General features: G+C 54.7%; 1 long non-coding RNA gene across 7 annotated transcripts in view; it reads right to left on the bottom strand.

Moving 5' to 3' along the window:
• Positions 1 to 13,044, bottom strand: part of LOC105096044 (uncharacterized) — a 34,586-nt gene extending 21,542 nt beyond the window's left edge. For 3 of the 7 annotated variants that reach the window (XR_010381085.1, XR_010381087.1, XR_004137501.2), the window contains exons 1-5: positions 12,957 to 13,044; positions 10,417 to 10,495; positions 9,446 to 10,172; positions 7,704 to 8,811; positions 3,152 to 3,292 (exon numbers count right to left, since the gene is read on the bottom strand). This is a non-coding gene — a long non-coding RNA (uncharacterized LOC105096044). Of the gene's footprint in view, positions 1 to 3,151; positions 3,293 to 7,703; positions 8,812 to 9,445; positions 10,173 to 10,389; positions 10,496 to 12,956 lie in introns of all 7 variants that reach the window. The other 4 variants (XR_004137503.2, XR_010381086.1, XR_004137500.2 and 1 more) reach the window with 4 other exon arrangements.
• Between the last annotated feature and the right edge of the window lie 2,838 nt (positions 13,045 to 15,882).

Genomic DNA, 15,882 nt, shown 5'->3' with positions numbered 1-15,882 from the left:
TTCGCTAGGGCCCACTGGAACTGGGCACCAGACTGACGGCCTTCCCTCCTTCCCTACCCAGACTCGTCTCCCCCTTTCAAAACTGGAACCCCATGCTTGAGAGGCCCCCATATGGAAAGATCCAACCCTTTTCCAGAATGTTCCATCTGCTCACGCTGGGAAAGGGAGGGAGACCAGGCTATACTTGCTTCTTCCTCCTTTTAGGACAGGGGACCGGGCACAGAGCCACAGAGGGAAAGGAGAATTAGTTCTTGGGACTTATTTGCAACCTGTTAAGCTCTAGTCTTCTAAAAAGAAAACGCTCCCAGTGCCCAGCCCCTTCCTGACCCAGCAGACAACGCCGGGTTCTGCACTATCCACTGCCCTTTAACCCTCTGGGGTCTTAATTTGCCTCCTTCCACACCCCCTTCTGTGTAAAGCCGCCTTTCTCTTTTCAAGGAAAAATTCATTAGCCAGCTCATTAAAGACGGGTGGGTTTTTTTTTTCTTTCTTTCTGGAGGTCAGAATGCTCATAAAAAACACATTTAAGTTACTTCATGTAAATGAATGAATAAGAAACACATGCATCCTGTAGCCCCTAAGTCTTGCCAGTTTTTGACATTATTTGGAGAAATGTGCTTGGAAATACATGTGGGGGGTTGAATCACAAGTCAGGAGTCACTAGGTCAGGGGCCCTGAAAGCCACAGTCAGCCCCACAGGCAACCTGCGGGGGGGAAGCGCGGGGGTGAGAGGGGTACTTTCTGCCTCTCTGGGAGCACAAGGGCTGGGCTCTGCCCTCAGCCCCCTTTCCCATCCACCCCAGGGGATGCAGGTGGGACCGGAGGGCCAGCTTTCAGGCCAGACCACCATCTCCTCCCTGACACCTGTGCCCCCCCGGAAGTGTTCAGCTAGGGTGAGCCACGGGGACATCCGCACAATGACAAAAGGCCAGAGAACCCCCTTCTGCCAAGAGGACGGGGTCCTGTTCTGCCTGTCTGGCCGGCCAGGGTCTCATTTCTCCCCCTTCCCACTCAGGGATGGGTCAATCCATCAAAAAAGAATTTTCCTGAAAATGATCGTTTCTTTCAACACTTAATGATAGCCTTTCTGCAATTCCTGGGGTGATCAGCTGCAAGGCTGATGGACGATGTTATGTTTCAACTTCTTTAATGGAGAATTTGACCTATTTTTCTCTTTTCTACTTAATGAGACGCAAAACGCAAAATATGTCTTTGCCTGAGACTAGGCGTCCACAAGTGTCTCTGAACTACAACACAGCCCGAAGACAGGCCATCCCAGATGCTGGTGGGGCGGTGCGGGGGGCTGGCAGAGTCTGGGGCTGGCTGGGGTCCTGCCACCTTGACTGTGCCCTCAGCTCAGCCTCCCTCGAGGGAGTCCTGAGACGTTCCCGGGGAAAGCGTCCAGGAGCCATGGGCATTTGGCTCAGACAAGCTCCGCAGAGCTTGCTGGAAAGCTCGGGACACGACACCCTGGAGCCCGCACCCTGCCCTCTGTGAAGCCCCCTCCCAGGCCTCTCTTCCACGTCACTGTGTTTGCAGGCGGCTCAGCAAATGCCAGCTGTGGGATAAATGTCACAGGGCAGAGCCTTTCCAGTGCTCCCTCCCTGAAGCCAGCCCCGGGCACACACTCCCCAGCTCTCTGCAGCCTGCCGGGCCCTCTGGGGAACCAAAGCAAGCAGATACAGGCCTCAGCCCCTGGGTTTGGATATGTCTGCCCCTCTCCGCCTGCTCCAGTGGGTTTTGTTGAAAATTAACATCCCCACTCCATTTCCAATGCAGGGGAGAAGGGCAGAGGTGCAGAAGAGCTGTCTCTGAAATCTGTTTGATGAAAGGACATTATGGAAGCTGCGTTGGAAACCCAAGACCCCCAGGGAACAAGGGGATCCATCTGCTCTGCCCACTGGGTGGCGGGCCCCACGCAGGCAGGTGCACCCAAAGGCAAGGCCCCCAGCTCTGGCCTGGAGCCCCATTCATCACCTCCCCTCTCACAGAGACGCCGTGCATGAGCATCAGGTGGGGGTGTTGGCATCGGAACCAGAACAGCGCAGGGCCCACTGGGGTGTAAACGTCTGGCGAGCTGAGTCAGCTTCGCCTCCACCTTCCAGGCCTCCATCTCCCGTCTAACTGCACTCGCTCATTCACCCCAGCAGCTACCCCGAAAGCCTCAGATACAGGGACGCCAGGCAGAGAGCCAGCCACACTCCACTCAGAGGCTGATTCTGAAAAGACCCCCGGGCTCCCCGACGAGTTTCAGGAGGGTCCCTGCCACGGCTCAGCCGCCGGAGCCCCAGGAGGGAGGTGCCCTCAGCAGGGCCTCCTCTCTCCCTGTCCACCCCGCTTAGCTGCCACATGGCCACCTCACTGCACGGGACCTGCCAGGGCACCCAACCGGACCCACTGGTCCTGAGGGAAAAGCTGGTCTGAGGCCCCGGACAGGCCCCAGCCCGGGGCCCCCGTGGCTGCATTAGCGCATCTGGAACAAGTGAAGCCCGGATAAACAGACGACAAGCCCTGGAGCGCCTGGGGCGGCGGGAAGGGCCTGCTTGCCTCTTCTCTACCATTACTGGTTTCATTTAGACAAACAGACGTTCCTGTCTCACTGCAATTTCAGGGGTGAGGTGGCGAGGCCAAGAGAAGAACTCACTCAAAAACCACGGTTTGATTAAAAGACATTATCAAAGTCTCATGTGTGAGAAACGAGCACCCTCACAGGGACCGACGTTACCACGGCTTATGGGGAGAAATGGTTTCCGAGCCACAAAGCAGACAGGCATGCCTATTTCCGCCTCTCTGAATGGACCCGCTCGCCGGGCTTCGGGCAGGTGCACGGTTATTCATGTCATCAACATGATGCGCAAAGCTTTTTGAGAACCTACTGTGTGCCTGGCTCGAGCTGGATCTCAGGGACCCCCAGACCTGAGGTGGACACTCCCCACTTACCATACTGGCCCACAGCATGCCTGCATCTGGGCTCCGGGTGGCAAGAGTCTCGGCTCCAGGAAGCTTCCAGAACCCCAGGCCCCACAGCTGGTGTAGAAGAGGATTCGCCCCTGGTAGTGACCTTTCCCAGGTTAAATATGTACATTCTTGAACAATAGATGTGAGCTGAACCTAATGAGATCATGGTGTCCCGAGAAAGCAAGAAACTCACCCCAAACCAGGAAGGTGTCTCGAGGTACAAGGTTGGGAATGAGGCGCCAGGTCCTGAAGGAGGTGGTCTGGGAGAATCTTCTGCCTCTTCCATCCAGCTCAGGTGACTGTCATCAACCGGTGTGTCAAGGACGGGCAGACCCTGGCGAGAGGCAGAGAGTTACGACGTCGGCAAGCCGAGCCCCCCAGAAACGCCAGACACACACCAAGGAAGCCCCGCAGCTCAGTCTCACCTGCGGCTTGGTGTTCGGTGGAGGGAGGTGGCCCGTGGGGACGGCAATGACAGGAAGAGGTACAAGGAGAAGCGACAGGCTGGGTGGCAGCCCCCAGACCAGCCATGAGGCCGGGGAAGGGGCAGGGCCTGGGACTCACAGGGACAGGACAGGGCAGCCGTCTGGGCAGGCCCAGTAGGACATGACGACAAGGGGCCTGGGGGAGTGAGAGGGACACAGGTCCAGCTGCAGCCCATAGCCACTCAGACTCTGGGAGGATAATGGGGGGAGTCGCATGCCAGCAGGGGCCTGTCCCCTGGGCACTGAAGACCCCCTGGAAACTAAGGGGGAGAGTCTCCTTGCGTTGGGGGCAAGGCAGGGCAAAAGTTAAGCAGGTGGGAGGGGGCGAGGCAGCAGGCAGGGCCAGGTAACCACAGGCGTGGGCCCAGCAGGGAAAATCAACCCGCAGGCAGAGGATTGGACAGCTGAGACCCAGAGGGTCACGAGCCCAGTGACTTGGGCACAGAGAACAGGGAAAGGGGTCAGGCCGGGCGAGCCGAGCTCTGGTGGGCAGTGGGCCTGGCCGCAGCAGTGGGGTGGGCCGGGGAGGAGCCGCCAGGTAGAGCAGAGCAGGCAGGCGGCCAGGCAGGGACAGCACCTGCCGCGCTCCCTGGAGGTTCCCAGCCATCCGTCCTTTGCATGGGCCAGAGCCCCCCAACCCCCACCAACAACCAGGGGCAAAGGAGCTGGATTTACCCCAGGGGAGGAAGGCACCACAGAGGGAGGGGTCCAGCTCGCGGACCCTGACTCAAGAGGGAGACCTGTGTGGCCAGAGCCCCAGGGGACATACAGTACAGCTGCTCCCATACCCCTACTTCAGCTCTGAACTTGAAGGCCGGGGGTCCAGAACAGCCAGCAGCATTCCGCTACAGGAGGGGCTGGGAGGCCAAGAGGGTGGGAGGGGCTGGCTTGGACCTGCAGCCAAGCCCCAGAGAAGGGAAGGTTGGAGACTTCCAGGGGGTTAAGTTAAAAGGGGGCCAACTGGCCGAACAGGGAAAGCAGGCCGCCCTGCGCACCCTCCTGCCTGCCTTCTCTGCAGAGCAGGAGTCCCTGCTCCAGGGCCCGGAGCCGCGAGGCTGCCAGCAGCCGAAGCAACCCCCGGCCCGCCCTCCTGGGGAGGCAGAGGCCGTCAAGGGACGCGCTAGTGGGGCCGGTGTCCAGCCCGGTGCTGGGCCATGGGCTTGCTCAGTAAGGATCAACTGTTGGCTGACTGGATGGACGCATGAGTGAACGAAGGGGTGAGACTGATAAGGCCCCCGGCTCAAATGGGGCTGGGGGTGGGGCGACGCCCACTCCTCCACCCTCCACCCAGTGGGCCTCAAACTCTTTGTCTGCCCAGCAACTCCCATCTGGCAGCTCGGGTGTGGCAGTCAAGTTCCTTCGTTGACTCACCTGTCCAAACAGACATCCCACATACTCTTACTGAACCCCACTCTGTGCCAAGCTGGTGCTGGGACACCCAGAGGAGGAGTGGGCCGGCCTAGGGCATCCCCAGAGGACCAGATCAGGAAATGGTGATGGAGGAGCCGGAGAGGAGAGGGGTGGAGAAGAGAGGCGTGGTAAAAGCAGAAAAAAATTCAGAAGAATTGTGGGTGAGGACACCTCTTGGCCTCATTAGTTTCCCATCTGCCACATCTTCATCTCCTGAGCCTCTGGGATGGACTTAATGACGGATACCAAGAGCAGCGGGTCCGGGAGTCAGGGGCCAACACGGAAGCCAGCAGGGACCTCGGCTGGGAGGGTGGAGCGCAGGGCTCTCGGGTGCACAGGCAACTGAGAGCTGCGTCTGTCCCAGGCCCAGAAGGGGTGTTGCAGACACAAGTACCCAAGTCAGAACAGGCCACCTTATACTCAAGAGAGCAATTAGCACAGACCCCTCTGCTGGTGGCCCCAGATCTTTAAAATTGCCTTCCACCCCCCTCCCCAGGCTCTCAAATGCTGGAATATGAATGACTGGGGCAGGTGTTTTAATTCTTGGTGTGTAATTGAGGGTGAGGAGGCTTATGGATTTTTTTTTCCATTTAAAATAAATCCTCTTTCAGCAACACCAGGAACTGCTCTGTTATTTTACTATCCAAATGCTGCATGGAGGAGGGGAGGCTTTTGTGGGATCCCCATTCTCAGAAGTGCCCACCCTCAGCCAGTCCCCAAGCCCAGGCCACATTTGGGTCACCTCCACCAAAACAGGTAGAGTCACCCCAACCGGCCACCTGGACATTTGTCAACATTTCACTCAGGGACTGGACGAGGGTTGGTTTGAAATTAACTTGGAAAGAGCATCTAGTTCTGAACTATGAATGCCACGAGCCAACAGATCAGTTAAGGGAAGGAATTTTCAACTAATAAGTTTTCAACTAACAAAGTTTTCTTGTTCCAAATGCCTCATTTCTCCCTTAGCTTTTTTTTCTTTTTTCTTTTTTCTTTTTCCCATTTGGTCAAAGGTCTGGCTAGAGTCTGGAGTTTAATTGGAGTGATCTAATCTTGATTGATCTGCCTTGGGGTAAGAAACGTCCAGAACTCAGGACACATGAGGGTAAGTTTCCAACTCAGGTGCACCTGCTCTAAAGACATTAATGGGCTCTGGGGAGTTCAAGGGTCTGGAAAGAAGGGGGAGACTCGGGCGGGTGCAGGACATATGGGAGCAGAGGACACTCAGAGGGCAAAAGGAGCGACTACAGGTTCTGGTGCTGGGTCTGAGCTGGCTGCGGGGGGGTCCTGACAAAGCACTGGTCCCCTGAACCTCACTAACCAGTACATGGGGGCCAAGTGTGAGCCTCAGACCATGCCCTTCCGCAGGGCGGGTGCCTCTGGGGTCCTAATCCCCACCCACTTCCTGACCTGGATGGGGCAGTCCATGGCTGCTGACTTGGTGATAATTCCAGAGTCTACACCTACGACTTGCCTTTTCCACCATTTGGGAATCTTACATGTTTAATCCTGCAAGTCCAATGCCAGCTAGAGTTGGACACCTACACCCCCACTGCTCTCCTTGGAGAAGGGACCCGGGAGGCCTGAACTGCCCTGGCCCGCGGCATCTGCGCGTCCGGTCGAACAAAAGAACCTTCTGCAAAAGCAGCGCTACCTGTGGCCCAGAGCTGCCTTCAGCCTTCAACCCCGCTCAGTGGACCACGCGCTGGGCCAGAGGCAGAGACTTAAATGGGGAGCAGACGAAACCTGGGCTCCAGCACCAAAATTAGAAGTGCGGCCTCAGACCCCGCCAGTTCACCTTATTATGATAATCAGTGTGTTTTTCCTTCTCAGACAAAGAAGGCTCCTTATGAGTCGAATATTGGAGTCCAGCAGCTACCTCATTAACGTCGCAGCCTCTTCCTTGACAAGGCCCAAGATTAGCCCTGTGTTCATTAAGGGAAAAGGGCAGAAAGTGGAATAAAAACTGAAAAACACAGCTGGGGGAGGGGGAGGGCTCTTTCTGTTGGCCATTCATTCATTGAAAAGACTCCGTGTACCTTCGGGATTTAATCACCAGCCAAGGGGGCTGAGGAGGGTTTAACCAGGATGCCGGAGGTGAAGAGGTTAAACCTGATAGAAGGAGTTAAAAACCCAAAATGGGGCAATTTGATTTGAAAGCTTCCTGGGATTTGTCACTGGGGTAATCAATTTAAAACCTTTTTCCTGTTTACTTTCTTTCCACCCAACCCAAGAAGGACCCTTTCTCTGGATGTGTTCTCGGCGGGTTTTAATATCTTCTAGGTCTCCCTTTCCTCCTTTTTTTGTCTTTGGTGCCCTTTTCTATTTTTTCTTCTTTCTCTCCTAACCCCGCCCCACTTCTTTTCTTCTCTCTTTGGTCCTCCTTCTGGGAACTTCACCCAGAAGAAAATCTGATGGTGACCTCAACTGTATTTTCTCATGAACGCTCATGACTTTTCACTTCCAGTCCCTCAGATAGTGTCTGGTTCTTACCTGCAAGACAGCCCACCTGACCTGCCAGGTAAAGAAAGACCCCTACTCTGCTACTGAGAAAAAGGTGGCTTGGAAAAACTGACCTACCCCCAGGCCTCAGCACCAGGTGGTTTAGACGCCAACCCAGGGCGAGACGCTAAGAGGCAGGTTCCAGAAGTTGAGCCATCTGGATAGTCAAGTTTCTAGGTGAAGCTAAGGAGAGAGGCCAGGAACAGGCGACTCTGTGAAGTCCATGGCTGGGAGGGGGGTGTCTGTCAATAGAAGTGAACCAGAGCCAGAAAGAATGTGCGAGAAAGACTGGACATGTGTCCGTATGTCCATGTGTCCGTGAGCCGGAAACATGGCCAGAAAAGTTATTACCTTAGTGAGAGTCGTTCGACGGAGTGGAAGAAGTCAGGAAGCAGTGGGTTGGAGAGGAAATTGGAGGTGAGGAAGGAAGACAGCAAGTGGAGACAGGCCTTTCGAGAAGCTTGGCTGTGAAAGGAAAGAGAGGGACTGTAGTGGCCAGAAAGGAGGACAGGAGGGACCCAGAGGCTCACAGCCGTGGGGAGAGCGGAGTTCAGAAGGAGGGGCCAGGGCGGGGGACTCCTCTCCCCTGACTATGTCAGAGGCCTGGGGCCCTCACCCGAAGGCCGCTTGATGGCCTCTGTTCCCCTAGGAGGCGCAGGCCAGCCCCGGGGCGGGACAGGGAGTTGTGAGGTTCAAATGAATTGACGGTTGCAAAAAAGGCCTTTGCAAATGGCAAAGGGAGACATAAATGTTCACTATAATTACTCCCTGGTAGCAGGACGCTCAATTTTGCAGCCCACTCAAATCTCACTGGGGCCTGGGTTTTCACTGACCATAAATTATGTGTCTTTACATTAAGGATGTAAAACCCACTGGTAAAAGCTCCTGCCAGCCTCTGGAAGACAAAAGGTCCCTCCTAATAGCCTGGATTAACTCACAGCAGCTCTCCGCCCACTTCATTTGTCACCTTCCAAGTCATCCTTCCACCTTCATTTGCCACATAATCCAATCAGCCCCTTTCAGAAGCCCAGGAGCTATTGTCTACACCAAGCCCAGCTTCTCTAAAGCGGCCCTGGGTTGTTTTTGTCTCATCCGGACAAAACTGGTTGGCTTAAAAGGGGACGAAAGAAAGTGCCGGTCAAACGAGGACCCCAATTAGCTTCCAAGAGACTGTTTTCATCATCTTTGTATCACAGACTAGGCCTGGTGTGCGGGGCATATTGTAGGTGTTCCAGAAAATGTTTGTTGAATTAATTCTGTTTTTATTTCTTCTGGAATTTATTTACTGAGCGCAAACACTCACAGCACCTAGTGGGTGCTAACTGTTCTTACGGAGGGGGGACAGGGCTGGGCATGTGACAATGAGGGACAGCCTCCCAGTGTTAAGTACCTCACAATTTCCACAGCAATTTACAAAGCACTTTCATAGTAGTTGCATCATTTGGTCTTCAAAAGCGCCCTGTGGGGTAGGTAAACGCGGGTGTTTTTTGTGTGCTGTTTTTTTCATTTTTAATCCCCATTTAGGCCATGAAAAGAACTGAGCCTTGGAGAAGTTAAGCGACTTATTTAAGGTCACACCGTTATTGAGAGGTGGGGCCAGCACATGGTACTGGCATTGGGGCCACCCAAGACCCCCAAGACCACCCCGGGCTGCTGGGATTTCAAACAGACTGTCCTATTGTCAAACGTTTGATTGGAAATCAAAGGGCTCTTAGTGTAACTCTGGGGCAGGGGGTGGTCAGGGGCAGCCACAAACAGCACCCAGGCTCCAACTCTGACCCCTTCTCTTGCCAGCAACGTGACAAAACGCTTACCCTCCTCCAGGCTCAGCGACCTCACTGTAAACGTGAATCCATCCTGTCCCCTGGAGGGGCACTCAGTTCAAATTCTTGCCCCCCCACCTTTTAAAATTACTTAAATCGATGCTGAATTCATTCGCATCTGTAAATGAGGTGGCCTTTCTCACATGCATGTCTGACATAGAAAAAAACATGTGCATAGAAGCTAGAAAGTGCTCTGGAAATGACCACGCACATGCACAGCGCATGTCCTTGCTCATGTCCACCTGACGCCCGTCCGGGTGGAGCCCCTACCTGGTGCAAGGAGAGCCCCGTGGACGGAGGCTGTCCAGGGTGCTGTGGGAGAATAGACAAGAGGCATAAGACAAGTGAGGGGGTGCGGGATGGATGGACCGACCAAACTTTTTCAACAAACATTTGCTGATGGCCTCCTCTATGCCCGGCCCTGCCCGAGGCTGCTTTCTCTCATTTAATACTCACAACACCCTGGGAGGTTGCTCTTCTGGTCCCCGTCCCCCAGAAAGGACAGGGAGATCTCAAAGGAGGTGGGGATGCCCTTGGCAGTTCAGTAGCATGGCGTCGGGGCTCATGCTCCTTCCAGAAGCCCACCTGGGCCTTGGAATTGCCAGTGAGATGCTGGTTGAGCCCTTGGCCCAGGTCCCCCTCCTGAGAAGTTCCCAAAGGGACCCCTCCATTCAGGACATCATATGGGTAACAACAGGGTGGATTTAGAGGACTGACACCTCCCTGGGGATGGAAACCCTCCAGGTCGCTGGCAGGTTAATACAAGCAGAGACTCATAGGAAAGTATTCAGAGCATCAAGGCAGAAACATAGCAAAGGTCAGGGGTTAATGCCCAATGCCCCCTCACTAGGGCATTGGTTTAAGCCTTTAGCCAAGAGGGACAGCTGGGTGATCAGTCCTGGTCCTCTTCATTCTTTGTTGTCCTGGTCCTGGGGGTCACTGCCCGTGGCTGCTTTGTATGTTGGTGGGATCCAGGAATCCATCCTCTTAGCATCCTCTGCAATTGACCAAAGGTTAGAGGACCCACTTAAAAGTCCAAGTCTAGGTATTAATTAAAATTTAAATGAATTAATTACAACTAAAACTAATTAGTTACAATTTTAAATTGCCTTCTAATTGCTAATGGGTTTGGGGGTGGTGCAAGGAGGGAGGCAGGGGTGGGGGTTCTGCCCGCCATGTTGTGGATTAATTGCCAGGAGGAGGGGCTGAGGTACCATAAGACGGAGATGAGCAGCAAGCACCTTGGCATCAGCTTGGCATCCAGAGGTGGTCTTTGAAGACAAGGAGGCAAACGGATGATGTCGTCCATGAGGAGAGACCCTACAGCATGGGAGGGGCCAGATTAGAGACCATCTTGATGACCTCTAACGGCCAGCAAAGGAACAGCAGAGAGAGGGAGGGGTAGCGGAGGGAAAGGCAGCTGGGTAGAGAAACAGGAGGAAGGAGGAGGGAGGGGTTAGGAGGGAAGAAAGAGAGGTGGGAGGAGAGAGAAGAGAGGAGGAAAATGGGAGGGGAAGGGGGGAAGAGGAGAAAAGGGAGAGGGAGGAGGCAGAGGAGCAGTGGGAGGGGGAGGAGGGAGAGAAGTGGGAGGGGGTAAGGAAGACTTGATTGACAGGGCGCAAGTGTTATCTGTGTGCGCATGCGCAACCAGAAGCGGGGTTTAGCGGGCCGACAGCCATTTGCAGGCACGGACCGCTAGGGGGCGCGCGGCCAGCACCCAGAACCCAAGAGCACAGCCACCTGCAGCGCGCGCGCAGGAGGAGCCTCCTGCGCCCCCGCCCGCGCCTGGCCCACAGCTGCTAGGGAAACAGCTGGCATAAAATGGGCGGGGGGGGGGGGCGCCCAACAGGTCTCAGGCTAGGAAAGGGGGCACAGTCCACCCCAGCCCATCACGCAGGACCGCTATGTCCCCTAAACGCCACGCCTGCTGCCACTAGCCAGAATCCACCTGTGGACATCAGGCAGCACCCCTGACACACACACGTCCTGGGGGCCTCCTATGCCCCCCAATTGTGAGGGGTCATCTTGCACAAGGAGACATTCGCCATAAGGGTCTTTCGAGAACACGACGCCACTTTTAATAGGTAAAAACATCGAAATCTTGGCTCCAACCTCCAGAAGACGCAATTTAACATAAGTTAATTAAAATTATAAAGGCCCAGTTCTCAATACACCATTTTCACTCACTTATGGTCTCTGGACACATGATACAAAACACAGTATCACCAGAAAATTATATAAAGGCGGGCAAAACCGTCCAAAATTATCCAGACCACCATCGAGCACCTCCCCGCCAATCTCGCCTCCCTTCTACGCCACAGCAAGAATTTCAAGACCCCCACACGATGGCGCCTAATTAGCCATTTTACAGCTTCTTCATCCTACTCAAATGAGCCATACCTTCCTAAGACCCTCAAAACCAACACCGACTGAAATAAACTAATCGCGTTCACGCTCTTCCACGACACCCTGTCACGCAACCAGTGGGACCACGGCATCTCTGCCCTGTGTGAATCCTGCAGCCGCTCCCCAGTGAACCTAGGGATCTTAAAACACTTCCCCCTTAGGTAAATGGATCCAGAACTCTTCAGTAAATCCCGCGCCCGACCCCCTCCAGCAGGAGAACAAAGGCCACCTCCCCTCCCCACCCCGCCCCCCAAAATTCCGCAGTGCCACCAGCGCCCTCTGGCGGCCAGCAAGAAAACCTTCCAGAAACCTGCCACGTAGCAACCAGCTCGCGCTCCCCCTCCCCAAGCCCGCTGGCCCACCATGGGGAGGGGGCGGTGTGGCGGGGGGTGCTTGATAGGGACAAAGGAAATGGCAAAGGGCGACTTTATCAAAAGTCAAAAGCCCACAATGTGCCAGAATCTTCCAGCAACCGTCACGCAAAACAAAAGACCCCTGACCCCCAATTCCCAGTGCTCAGCGCCCAGGGCCCCCCCAAAACCACCCCTTTTCTGTATTTCTCTCTCTCCTCTTGATCAGCCTCTGTCAGACCCAAGGACGCGGCCTTCTCTCCACCCCAACCCACCCCCTGCTTCTATTCAGCCCGCGCCCCCAATTACTTGACCCTCCCCCCAGCTGCCCTCTCTACGGAACTCATCCTAGGGGGCTTCTAGCAGGTTTGCACTTGGGCGCCATATCTCTCCACTATTTTAATAAACCAGATGACATCAGTTAGCAAATTTACTGTCTGAATTTTGACTGGAGATGGCTTTGCACTGACCTGTGTACTTGGATGCGGAATCCCTAGTGGATGAGAACCTCTACTCCTCACGCCTACGGTTATCAAGAACCTGGCCAAAAACTAGCGGGAAAATACGCCCAGGAAACTCTTATTTTCGGGTGCTTTTCCCTCCTAATTCGTGGGGCATGCAGAATGTATCGCCGCCATATCTCCCACCACTCGTCATTCTAAAGGTGGCTTCAAACACAGAAAACCTGGGGTTTGGACCCCAGTGACTGCAGCACACTGGACTGTGACAGGGGGTTGACCAGATTCCTCCCACTCAGCTTCATTTAAGCCCCTAGCACCCAGCCTACCCTCAAGGACTGGACTAGAAAGGGGCCCTGATTTCCCCCCAGGAAAATGTGCCTGGAGATTTTCCTTCCTGACAGAATTTCGTTGCCGACGCTCGGGGACCAGGAGAAGCGGCCGCCTCCAGGAGAAGGTCCCCGGCATCTATCTCTCGGCGTGTCCAGGAGGACAGAGCCCGACCCGGAAGCGGGTGTAGTCTTCCTTTTGCACATCCTTTCAGGTAAAGGATGGCCAACCACTCACCAGGTAGGGAGGTTCTCGCGTGGGCGCCCCGGCTCTCCGGAGGAGCTGCAGCCACGGCCAGCGGGCCACGGCTCGCTCCATCCCAGCTCTCCGCCGTCTGCGCTAGGGGCTGGCTGGGTGGGGTTTATATGGAGGCGCAGAAGGGGTGGTCTCTGACGTCAGCGCATTCTGCTGCAATGCGCTCATTTCTCCAAAAGTGATTGGCCGGAAAAATGAGCCCCCCAGATTCTATGACAAATTGCTCTAGCCGCACCCAGATTGCAGCAAAGAAGGGAGGAAAAAATTCTGCCGCAGTGCCCCTCGCCGCCATGACCAACACCCTGAGCTCGCTGGTGCTTTTTCCCTCCATGAGCCCCGCGCGCCCAGCAGGGAGATATCTGTACACAATTTGCGGGGAGAACTGGACAAGGGGTGGTTTTCCTCAGGCGGGCCGAGGGTAATGCTGGGGCGCTGGGGGCAGCAGATCACACACCTGGCTATTTCGGAATCTCTATCAGAGGATGTGGCTTAGGGAAAGAAAATGATGCTTTCCGCTTATTGTCCTGGAAAATAAAATGCCCCAGGCAAGATAACCGGTACCCAAATGTAAGTCAGGGGCTGTCGCCTCCTTGTAGTCCACCCGTTCATTTCCGATTGGGAGACTACGAGTCAGAAAAACCGGATTTTGAGTCCCGGGCTTTGCCGCTTACAACTTGCGTACCCAGAACCTTGCAATGCTCTTTCCTCTGCTAGGGGATTGGCGTCCTCCACGTTAACAAGGGGGTGCACCCCCAACAAGTGTTGAGATAATCTAGACACGAGCCGTGTCCCTACAGGGAAAGTACTTTTCGAGGAGGAGGACTGTGTCCCACAAGGAGATGTATAAGGTACCCCCCAAATTTGAGATGATTTCCCCACACGTACACTTTAGAAAGCTCTCCCCCCTCAACACACACACACCGTCCCGGGGAAACAGGCAGCGACACATGTTGCGGCAGAGCAGAGCTGCACGGCCTCGTGCTCCGGGACTTGGCACATGAGATTTAATCCTTAACAGGTGGCGCCTTCGGCAGCTCTGCCGGGCACTGAGTGGCAAAGCGGGCAGAACCGTCAATCAAATGTCCTCTCGCAAAGGTCAAAATGCTGTTGAAAGGGACTAAAGATCTATCTTAGGGCGACAGGTGGGTGGCAGCCGGGAGGGCAAGGATGAAGCGTCTGGTGACAGAAGAGAGGTGAGGATGAGTGATGGGTCCCAAAGGGGAAAGGCAGAGGGGCCCCGTGGGGAGTATCAAGTTAGAACAGCTCCCCCGCACTTCTTGGGGGACTTCAAAGTGGCTTCAGAGTGAGTCCCCCGTGCCCAGCGATCCTGTAGGTGGCTATAAGACAGTCGGGAGATTCCGGGGCTGTTAAGAAGGGACAGGGCTATTTGTAAGCCTATGGTAGCGACAGGGAGGTGAAAATGGACCATTAGGTCGCACCAGACACTAAGCGTTGGGCGGAGGAGCTCGTTTATAGATGAGCAGGCGCGCAACTGGAGAGATGAAGATAAAGTGGGCTTTGGGGGCCATGGCGGGGGGGGGGGTCTACCTTAAAGTGTCAGATAATGGGAATGGGGAAGAGAAGACCCCATTTACAGCCTTGGGAGCACGCAAGACGCCCCAGAGACTAGAGCCCCGGCAGCAGGACTTGCGAAACAGGCTCGCACCAACCGCAGATGTCAAGAAAGCGTCAAAAAATCATGGCTCCTAGCACCCTCGTCAACAGGAGAGCGTTTATTAGCCATGGTATTAATAGCTAGGAAACAGCCGGAGCCAGCGGGGACCAATCAGCGGCCAGGAGCCCCTGTCGTCAAGCCGGCTCGGCCAATCAGAGGCCAGCAGGCCCGGTTGCTAGCCTCTCGGGGGCAGAGGCGAGGGGTGAGCATTGTCGTGGGGGCGCCAGCTCGCCCTCCGCGCGTGGGAAGCCCGCGTGGGAGCCGAGGTGGCCACCAGAGAGCATCAGTAGTCACCCACTTGGCGTCCCTGGAGGTAGTCCTCGAGACCGTGCCTCCTGGCGTCACCCCTCCAGCCCCCAAAGGACATTAGCGATGCTCGGGGAGGAGTCCCAGGCTTCGGTTGGGGTGCCTCTGAGAGGCCCTGGGAAGAGAAACTCCAGACATCCAATGCGCATCTCTGTCCTCAAGGCCTGGCCCCGTGAGGAAACCTGGGCCTCTCAGAGCAAAGTCGGCCTCTCTGGGTTTTTTTCTGGGCTCCCTGGCTCCTCAGTCTGCTGCCCAGAGTTTAACAGTAAATCCCACTCCTCTTTTTCAAGGTCTAACTGATCGGCCAAGGTAAAGGATCCTGGAAATTCTATGTTTCCGACAAAAGCACCGCGGGTTTGAATCCCAGCTCTGCTCCCTCCTTGCTGGGAGGCTGCAGTCCAGGCCCTTCACTCTGGGCCCCTATTTCCTCATCTGGAAAAAGGAAAGAGTTGGACAAGATGGTCCCCAAGGAGCCTTCCAGTCCTGCTTTGCTTGATTTGAATGTATACATCAGGCGAGTCAAATGTCTTCCAGAACATTCTGCATGACAGTAATTAGTATCAGGTGTGTCCTGCCGTCCATGTGGTTACTTCATCATGCTGCTTTTCTTTCCATTGTGTTTTATTTTAAACAGAACTCCATGGCAACATATTTATTCTTCTGACTTCCTAAAAGAAAGAAAGAAAAAGATAGGGGGGGAAGGCAAAGAGAGAAAGACTGCTGTAAACTCATCTCTACTGAATATGGTTTAACCACAACTTAGGGAAAAAAATCCATATGTTTAAATGTTTTTGTTGGCTTTTCTGGAGCTCAGAACTTAACTTTTTAAATATTTATTGGTCCAAAGCAAAAAAAAAAAAAAGAAAAAAGAAAAAAGAAAGAAAAGAAATAACTCGAAAGAGCTAAATCTACGGTAATATTTGGACC

The sequence above is a fragment of the Camelus dromedarius genome, chromosome 5, assembly GCF_036321535.1.
Source record: "Camelus dromedarius isolate mCamDro1 chromosome 5, mCamDro1.pat, whole genome shotgun sequence".
Classification (NCBI taxonomy): Eukaryota; Metazoa; Chordata; class Mammalia; order Artiodactyla; family Camelidae; genus Camelus; species Camelus dromedarius.
The sequence above is the reverse complement of the archived record's forward strand: the minus strand, read 5'-3'. Positions and strand labels throughout refer to the sequence as shown.